The 10403-nt window shown below is 40.7% G+C and overlaps 1 pseudogene; it reads right to left on the reverse strand.

Moving 5' to 3' along the window:
• Positions 1-7853: 7853 nt before the first annotated feature.
• LOC104993397 lies at positions 7854-8763 on the reverse strand (annotated as a pseudogene).
• Positions 8764-10403: the final 1640 nt, after the last annotated feature.

Genomic DNA, 10403 nt, shown 5'->3' on the forward strand with positions numbered 1-10403 from the left:
ATGTATGGCAAAACCAATACAATATTGTAAAGTAATTAGCCTCCAATTAAAATAAATAAATTTATATTAAAAAAAAAACACCTGAAAAAAACAAAAGAATCGTCAACAATACCATGAAAGAAAAATAAAAAGAGACACAACAACCAAAATTTATGGAATGCAACAAAAGGAATTCTAAGAGGAAAGTTCATAGCAATAAATGTCTACATTTAAAAGAAAACAGGAAAAATCACATATAAACAATCTCACTTTATAACTCAAGTAAGTAGAAAAAGAACAAATGAGCCAAAAATACAATATACTGAAGAAAATATAATGAATAGAGCTGAAATAAATTATATAGAGTTAAAAAGACAATAGAAAAACAATGACACCAAGAACTGGTTCTATAAATAGACAAACTAAATGGAAAAACCTTTATCTAGACACACCAATGTAAAAACAGAATGCTCAAATAAAGTCTGAAAGGAAACAAACACAGTACTATGACACTACAGAAATATGGAGTACCAGAAAAGTGTGAACAATTATAAACAAATTGATTTGACAACCCAGAGAAACTGAATAAATTTCCAGAAACATATAATCAAGGCTAAAACATGAAAAAAAGAAAATCTGAATAGACTCATTATTAGTAAGGAGATTGAATCAATATAATATCACTATAATCAAAATCTCTGAGCAAAAGCAGTCTGGAACCAAACATTCAAAAAAGAATTAACACCAAACCTTCTCAAACTCTTCCAAAAAACAAAAGAGGAGGGGACACTTTCAATTTACTTATAAGATCAGTGTCACCCTGCTACCAAAACCAGGCAAAGATGCCACAAGAAAAGAAAATGGCACGCCAATAGCCCTAATAAATAAATATCGATGAAAAAAATACTTAACAAAATATTTCAAATTGAATGGAACAATACATTTAAAAGATCATACTCAATGATCAACTGAGATTTATTCTAGGGTTGCACAGATTGCACCACATCTACAAGTAAATCAAGGTAATATATCATCTTAATAAAATGAAGAATAAAATCAATGATTATCTTAATAGATTCAAAAAATTGTTTATAAGATAATATTTTGAACCAAGAAAACAAAGATGTAAAAGGTAGTCCCTTCAATAAACACTGTTGGGGAGACTTCCCTGGCAGTCCAGTGGTTAATATTCGCCTATTCAAATGAAAGGAGTGCAGGTTCCATCTCTTGTTGGGGAACTGAGATCCCACGTGCCATGCGGCATGACCAAAAAGTAAAAAAAAAAAATAAATGCCGTGGGAATAATTGGAAAACCACATGTAATAGTATGAACCTGAACCATTATCTTACAGCATACACAAAAATTACCTCAAAGTAGATTAAAGAGTTAAATGGGAGATGTGAAAGCACAAGACTCCTAGAATAAAACATGGCGAAGCAGATCCTTGACATTAGTCTTGGAAATCACATTTTGAATGTGACACTAAAAACAAAGAATAGAAAGAATAAATAAGTGGGACTCCATCAAGCTAAAAACATTTTGCACAGCAAGAAAAACTATAAACAAATAGAAAAGACAGTCTAATGAATGGGAGGGATATCTTCAAATTACATATTAGATAGGGGATTAATACCCAAATTATATAAAGAATTCATATAACTCAATAGCAGTAAATCCCAAAGAGACCATTTAAAATATGGGCAAAAGGATATGAAGAGATATTTTTCCAGAGAAGACATAGAGATGGCAACCAGCACATGAAAAGGTTCTCAATATTTCTAATCACCAAATTAAATCACGATGCAAATTGAAATCACAATGAGCTATCACCTTACACCCGTTGGTATGGTTGTTAAAAAGGAAGCAAGAAATACCAAGTGTTGGCAATGATGTGGAGAAAAGGGAACCCTCATGTACTGTTGGTGGAAATGTAGAGGATGCAGCCACTATGAAAACAGTACGGAGTTCCTCAAAAAATTAAAAGTGGAATGACATTATGATCCACCAACTCAACTTCTGAGTATTTATCCAAGGAAAATGAAAACACTAACTCAAAAAGATATCTACACATCCTCTTCACTGCAACATTATTTATAATGGCCAAGATGTGCAAACAGCCTGAGTTCACCAATGGGTGACTGGATAAAGCAAATATGATATGTATATATACATATATATGTACACATGTTATTTATATATATAGCACCGAAGAATTGATGTTTTTGAACTGTGGTGTTGGAGAAGACTCTTGAGAGTCCCTTGGACTGCAAGGAGATCCAACCAGTCCATTCTGAAGGAGATCAGCCCCGGGATTTCTTTGGAAGGAATGATGCTAAAGCTGAAACTCCAGTACTTTGGCCACCTCATGCTTAGAGTTGACTCATTGGAAAAGACTCTGATGCTGGGAGGGATTGGGGGCAAGAGGAGAAGGGGACGACAGAGGATGAGATGGCTGGATGGCATCACTGACTCGATGGACGTGAGTCTGAGTGAACTCCGGGAGTTGGTGATGGACAGGGAGGCCTGGCGTGCTGCGATTCATGGTGTCACAAAGAGTTGGACACGACTGAGCGACTGATCTGATCTGATGTTATAAAATTGGTATTAATGTCATTCCACACTGGCTGAATGTCATTACATATATATGTAAATAACATTCCATGTTATTTAAATATTTACACATATATACATATAACGGAATGTTATACATATGTAAATAACACGGAATGTTATTCAGCCAGAAGAAAGATGAAGATTTTGTTATTTGTGACAACATGGATGAACCTTGAGGGCATTACACTAAGTGAAATGAGTCAGACAGAGAATGACAAATACTTGATGATCTCATTTATATGTGGAATCTAAAAAAAGAGAAAAAATATAGTCATAGATAAAGTGTAGAGACTGGTTGTTGCCAGAGGCGATTTGGAAAGGTTGGCAAAATGTTTCAGGAGGATCAAAAGGTACAACATATAAAATAAATATATCTTTGGGAATGTAATGTACAGCATGGTTAATAATGACTATAGTTAATAATACTTTATGGCATATTTGAAATTTCTAAGAGAGTAGATCTTAAAGTTCACATCAGAAAAGAAAAATTGAAATTATGTATGGTAATCCATGTTAACTATACTTATTGTGGTGATTGTTTTGCAATAAACACAAATATTAAATCATTATGTTGTACATCTGAAACTAATATAATGTGATATGTCAATTATGCCTCAATAAAAAAATGAATGCCCAAAACACACCAAAACAAGTCCTAAACTTTAGGCATATCATATTCAAACTGAAAGAAAATCAAAGATAAACAGATAATGAGATTGAGACTTCATTATTGAAGAAAAAGGCAAAAGAAAAAAGGAAAATGGAGGCATCGATATTCATACCATTCCTACAGCTTTGATCATCAATTTTCTCCCACAAAGACATAAGTGACATCAGAGTAGTACTATTTTGGAGTTTCATGTGGGACTTGACACCTGGAAATCACTTGATACATTCATGTCCATCTAGTTGTCTATAGATAAGCAAAGATGTTCCCAACTTACAGTTTATTGTTGTTTAGTTGCCAAGTCGTGTCCAACTCTTTGTGACCCCATGGATGCCACCAGGCTCTTCTGTTCATGAGATTTCCCAGGCAAGAATCCTGGAGTGGGTTTCTATTTCCTTCTCCAGGGGATCTTCCTGACCCAGGAATCCAACCCATGACTTCTGCATTGGCAGGTGGGTTCCTTACCACTGAGCCACCAGGGAAGCCCTTCCAACTTACAGTAGTGAGATTTAAAATGGTTCAACTTTACAATGGTATGAAAGTAATATGCCTTCAGTAGAAACTGTTCAAACTTTGAATTTTGTAATTTTCCCAGGATAATGATCAGTTCAGTTTAGTTCAGTTCAGTCTCTCAGTCGTGTTCAACTATTTGCAACCCCATGGACTGCAGCATGCAACCCTCCCTGTACATCACCAACTCCTGGAGTCTACACAAATTCATGTCCATTGAGTCGGTGATGCCATCCCACCACCTCATCTCCTGTTGTCCCCTTCTCTTCCCGCCTTCAATCTTTCCCAGCATCAGGGACTTTTCAAATGAGTCAGTTCTTCGCATCAGGTGGCCCAAGTATTGGAGTTTCAGCTTCAGCATCAGTCTTCCCAATGAATATTCAGGACTGATTTCCTTTAGGATGGACTGGTTGGACCTCCTTGCAGTCCAAGGGACTCTCAAGAGTCTTCTCTAACAGTTCAAAAGCAGTTTAAAAGCATCAGTTCTCCAGCGCTCAGCTTTCCTTATAGTCCAACTCTCACATCCATACATGACTAGTGGAAAAACCATAGCTTTGACTAGATGGACTGTTGTTGGCAAAGTAATGTTTCTGCTTTTTAATATGCTGTCTAGGTCGGTCATAACTTTCCTTCCAAGGAGTAAGCGTCTTTTAATTTCATGGCTGCACTCATCATCTGCAGTGATTTTTGCAAAATAAAATCTGTCACTGTTTCCATTGCTTCCCCATCTATTTTCCATGAAGTGATGGGACCAAATGCCATCATCTTAGTTTTCTGAATGTTGAGTTTTAAGCCAACTTTTTCACTCTCCTCTTTCACTTTCATCAAGAGGCTCTTTAGTTCTTCTTCACTTTCTGCCATAAGGGTGGTGTCACCTGCATACATGAGGTTACTGATATTTCTCCTGGCAATCTTGAATCCAGCTTGTGATATAAGGTACAAAACTCTCTCACAATACTGGGCAGTGACATGTAGTTCTGATGTATTAAATGCATTTTCAATTTACACTATTTTCAACTAGAGTACATTTATCCATACTTAACTGCATGGTAAATAGAGGAAGATCTGTACAGAAACCTCTTCACCTGTGGAACTTGCACCTTTTGGCTAAGGTAAGCCTCGCTTAAGCTGAGGAGAGCAGAGGTGAAGGTCCCAGAACCCCACACACTGGGTGGAACCCTGGTTGATGGAGGAGGTGGTCACGATCAGCCCCAGGGCTGATCCCCGCAACGATCAACCCCTCCAGGCAAGAGGGTCCTTCTGCTGGAGAACTGTCCCTTCACCTGGGGCTGGTGGTGAAGATACAATTGTTTGACTTCAACAAGGCAGACAGCTCTCATGTCATCAGCACTGCCTGTCCACCTGGTTCATCGTCCCTGCAGGTGCACAGGAGGTCTGATCCTGGGCTAGGGGTGTGTGATGATGCCCACCTACTCATAGCTTCCAATGGAGCCCATAAGGGAGAGGGAGGAGATGTGGTGTGGGGATGGTCTAGTACAACCAGAAACTTGTGTCTGTGAGAAGTGGGAGGAAGGAGTGACCAGGACCAAGTCCCCTTGGACACTAGGGAGGTTGCAGAATGAAATGTTGGGCAGCACACATGTTGGTCTATAACACATCCACCCAAAAACTCATTGACATTATAAAGAACCACCTGAAAACTTGTTTCCTTTAAATGGCACAAAATTGCCCATCACTTTTAAAGGAATTGTTGATTATTAAAATATATATGCATTTTTAATAGAAAGAACTAACAAAGAGCTCATAGTGCACAGTATGTTAAATGAAGTTACTCATTTTATCCTTGCTAAAACCATGAGCTAAAAACATTAATTAATAAGCTGACTTAACCTTCTAAATGTACCCAGAATACTGTATAGCACAGGGTATGTATATATATATATATATATATGCTATGTATGAACACACACATTCATATATAGGATCATTTTGCTGTACACTTGAAACTAACACATCTTTATAAATTAACTATACTTAATTTTTAAAAAAGACCAAAGACAAGTACCCAGAACTTGCCTACTTCTGCTATCTTAAATTTCCACCACAGTTGAAGTGCCATGATCTCTTGCCATGAGATGCCAAGATGCCATCTCATCTTAATGACTATGGGAGCCTTGTGGTGGATTCTACACGGTACAGGGTAATTTTATAAAAAAAGGGGCAGATCATACCTCCTCTCTACTCAAAGCCCTACGTTTTCAAATATCTATCAGGCTATACGAGACGTGGGCTGTGCTTTCTGGCCAGCTCTCCCTCAGACTCTCCCTGGTGCTCTCTGCTTTAGAACACCGTCTTCAGCCTTTGCTCAGCTGTCCCCTCTGCCTGGAACACTTTGCATCAGTATCTAGGCTCCAAACTCTCCCAGGACCGTACTGTGCCCCCTCCTTCACTACTGTGTGTACACACCAACTTGGTGCCCAAAAGCCCTAGGCTCTCAGGATATGAGTGCAGGTCTCTTGGGAGTAGTGAAAATGGAATGATTGAGGGGGGATTTTTTGGTAGACTCTACTCAGGGATATGTTTGTAGAAGGCATGGCTTAAGAGATTATTTCAAAAATCTCTCCAGAGCCCTTGTGATAGAAACATGATAGAAGCCTGTTCTTGCTGAAGTTTTCCCCTCACACCTTATTTCCCTTCTAAACTTGGTATCAGTGATAAAGAATCAATCTTCCCACAAATTCCTACTAGCACGGAATGACAAATTTGCAATCTCTGAACTGCCCAAGGTATTTTTCATGTAAGAAGACTAAAAAGAAGTTATAGCTGTTTTTCTTTGATATTTTACACATTGATACTTATATTTAAAGTACAATTTCAAGAAAAGACAAATCTCATCATATTGCTTAACACCATCAGAAACATTGAACTTGAGTTTGTGTTACACTGAGCTCCTCTGTCCATGGATTTCTCCAGGCAAGAATACTGGATTAGGTAGTCATTCCATTCTCCAGGGGATCTTCCCCACCCAGGAACTGAACCCGGGTCTTCCACATTGCAGGCATATTCTTTAACATCTGAGCCACCAGGGAAATCCCAATTAGTGTTAGTGCCATGAAATATTGGACTTACTTTACTAGTAGCTATGGTACTGGTGGCTCAGACAGTAAAGCATGTGTCTACAATGTGGGAGACCCGGGTTCAACCCCTGGGTTGGGAAGATTCCCTGGAGAAGGAAATGGCAATCTACTCCAGTACTATTGCCTGGAAAATCCCATGGACAGAGGAGCCTGATAGGCTACAGTCCATGGGATCACAAAGAGTCAGACATGACTGAGCGATTTCACTATATATGGTGCCCTGAAGCTGGGAAAGATAGAGAGAAGGAGGAAAAGGGGGTGACAGAGGATGAGATGGTTGGATTGCACATTGACTCAATGGACATGAGTTTAAACAAACTCTGGGAGATAGTGTAGGACGGGGAAACCTGGCGTGCTGTAGACTATGGGGTTGCAGAGTCAGATGCGACTGAGCAAATGAATGACAACAATGTTGATGCAGATGATAAAGTGAAGCCCAGAGAATGAAGTAACTTTGTCCAAGTTTCCACAGTTTCTACATCTCAGGCCACCTCTGATCTTTGCACCTCATTTCAGTGGACAATGAGTTTTGAATCTCTTTCTACTCCTTGTTACTTTTAACATGCAGTTCAGAAGACAGACTTTCCCTAGCAAACCTGGGGAAAAGGTAAATAATATATCTACAGTCCTTTATTGCATGGAGAGTGGTGCTCAATGGAGGAAAGATTCATTGTGATACTGATCACTTATCATCTGTTACACTGACCTCTTGTATCCAAACATTTTCAGATTGCTTGGCTTGTAGCCTAAACCCAACTAGGCACAAGGGCCCAATTTGTACTGAGGAGGAAGTCTGAGCCACAAGAAGACTTTGAGACTGCACAGGAAAGACAAAATCAAGAGAGGAAACCCCAGAAGGGTGGACATGACTACATTCTCCATGTCCCTAGAACTTTCTTCCGGGCTCTCATTACCCCATGTTACTCAGTCTGTAAATAAGTGGGTTGAGCATTGGGGTAAAGATGGTACAGAAGATAAACGTGGCTCATTCTCCCACTGATGTCCTAGCAGAGGCTTTCTGCATGTACCTAAAGATGGCTCCCCCAGGGTAAGGGCACCACAGCTGGGTGAAAGAAGCTGTGGTCAGAGCCTTCTGTTTCCCCTCAGCAGAGGTCATGTTAATCACAGCAGTGAGGACCCAGGCATAGGAAGCCACAATGAACCCCAGGGGCAACAGCAGCATGACCACACAGCAAGCATAGATGAGGTCCTCGAAGAGGGATGTGTCTGCACAAGAGAGGTGCAGCAGGGTGGGAAACTCACAGAAGAAATGGTCCATCTGAGAGAGCCACAGTAGGGGAAGCTGAAGACCATGCCCACGTTAATCAGCTACTCCACTCACCCAGGATGCCAGGCCATCAGATAGCAAGTCTTCCATTTCATGGGCACATGGTACCTATCGCAGGGTGTGACACACAGCCATGTACCTGTCATAGGCCATGACTGCCAGAAGAAGCACTGACCATTTAGAAGACCTGAGTGGCACAGCCGCCCCGAGAGATGAAGCTACTCCCTGAGATAAAGTTGGCTGCCATCTTGGGCATCACTGTACCCATCATGGTCAGGTCCATGATAGAGAGCTGGCTGAAAAAAAAGTACATGGGGGTGTGCAGTGGCCTGTCAGCCTGAGTGAGCAGGAGGAAGAGGATGTTGCCAGCCAGGGCAGTAGCAGAGGCCAGAAGGACAAGGGGGAAAGGAAGAAGTCATATGGTGAGTAGCTGAACAGACCCAAAAGGATAAATTCTGATAGGGAGGTGTCATTCCAGATGTTCATGGCATTGATCCTGAGGGAAGAAAAAGCAAGCATAAAAACAATATAACTTACCAGACAACTCCATCACATAAGGAAAATAACCATCTTCCATTTCTACCTCAGATCTCTGATATAGCCCCATCCTTTCCTCCTGCCATGAAAATTCATTTCGTCTCAGTTGACATCAGTGATTATCAAGCAGGATTTGATCTTCTTTCTCTTGAAAGACTAAGAAGCAGGCCCTCAGAGGAGGAGAGTCCGAGAATGAAAGGGAGAGAGAAGAGCTTTAAATAACAGGTGAATAGCTGTAGATTTAGGCAAAGGGAATATAGATTTAAAAAGATATGGAAAATAAAATTTGTCACCCCCAAATTTCTCCTTAGCATATGGATTTACTTAGAGCTGAAAATAATCAAGGCCCAAAAGACTAAAGAAGAAACTGACTTTCACCCCAAGTACCTAAAAGAATTTAAAAGAGTACCAAAAGAGAAATCTGCAAAGAACATGGACTCAGTGTACCTGTGTGTGAGAGCAGACTCTTGGGAGGGCCTAGAGATCAGAGGCCACTCAGTTTCCCATTGTCGCTGCATAGCCCAGCAAACATTTATTTACCAAACATTTGCTTTTTCATCACCATGTGAATAGTCACAAACCACGATTGCCAACATCCTCTTTTGTATTGAAAGCCAAGAGAGTATTTAAGGTGAGGTCCTTTCCACAGGGTCACAAAGAGTCGGACTGAGGGACTTTCATTTTCACTTTTGTCCTTTTGGTGAGTTAATCACTTTTCTTGGGTCTCTCCCACATACGAAAGTTATTAAACCTGTGTTTGATTTTCTCCAGTAAATGTGTATCAGGTGAATTTAATTCTTAGACCATCCTGAAAACCTAGACAAGTAGAGGAAAATTTCTTCCTCTAATGAGTCTCGCGGAGAAGGCAATGGCACCCCACTCCAGTACTCTTGCCTGGAAAATCCCATGAACGGAGGAGCCTGGTAGACTGCAGTCCATGGGGTCGCGAAGAGTCGGACACGACTGAGCGACTTCACTTTCACTTTCATGCATTGGAGAAGGAAATGGCAACCCGCTCCACTGTTCTTGCCTGGAGAATCCCAGGGATGGTGGAGCCTGATAGGCTGCCATCTATGGGGTCGCACAGAGTCGGACACGACTGAAGCGACTTAGCAGCAGCAGCAGCAGTGAGTCTTGGGTGTGAAGAGAGAGAAAGAGAGAGGAGGTGGGAAAGGGGGGAATAGATATAAGGACAAACCAACTTGAAAACAAAGGAAAAGACTCCTACCTCCCTCTTTCCTTAGCAATTACTTAGAAGAAGTATAATTGTAACTTCCTTATGTCTCTGATAAGGTAAGTGAATGCGTGCAAAGTCTCTTTAGTTGTGCCTCTTTGCGACCCTATGGACTGTAACCCACCAGGTTCCTCTATACAAGGGATTTTTCAGGTAAGAATACTGGAGTGGGGTATCCTGCCCTCCTCCGGGGGATCTTCCTGAACAAAGGACTGAACCCGTGTCTCCTACGTCTACCTGCATTGGCAGACGGGTTCTTTACCACTAGTGCCACCTGGGAAGCCCAGGGATTGATAAGCTATAGAGATTTGACAGAATGTGGTCCACTGGAGAAGGGAATGGCAAACCACTTTGGTATTCTTGCCATGAGAACCCCATGAACAGTATGAAAAGGCAAAATGATAGGATACTGAAAGAGAAACTTCCCAGGTCAGTAGGTGCCCAATATGCTACTGGAGATCAGTGGAGAAATAACT

The sequence above is a fragment of the Bison bison genome, unplaced genomic scaffold (genome assembly GCF_000754665.1).
Source record: "Bison bison bison isolate TAMUID 2011002044 unplaced genomic scaffold, Bison_UMD1.0 scf7180017864238, whole genome shotgun sequence".
NCBI classification, from domain to species: domain Eukaryota; kingdom Metazoa; phylum Chordata; class Mammalia; order Artiodactyla; family Bovidae; genus Bison; species Bison bison.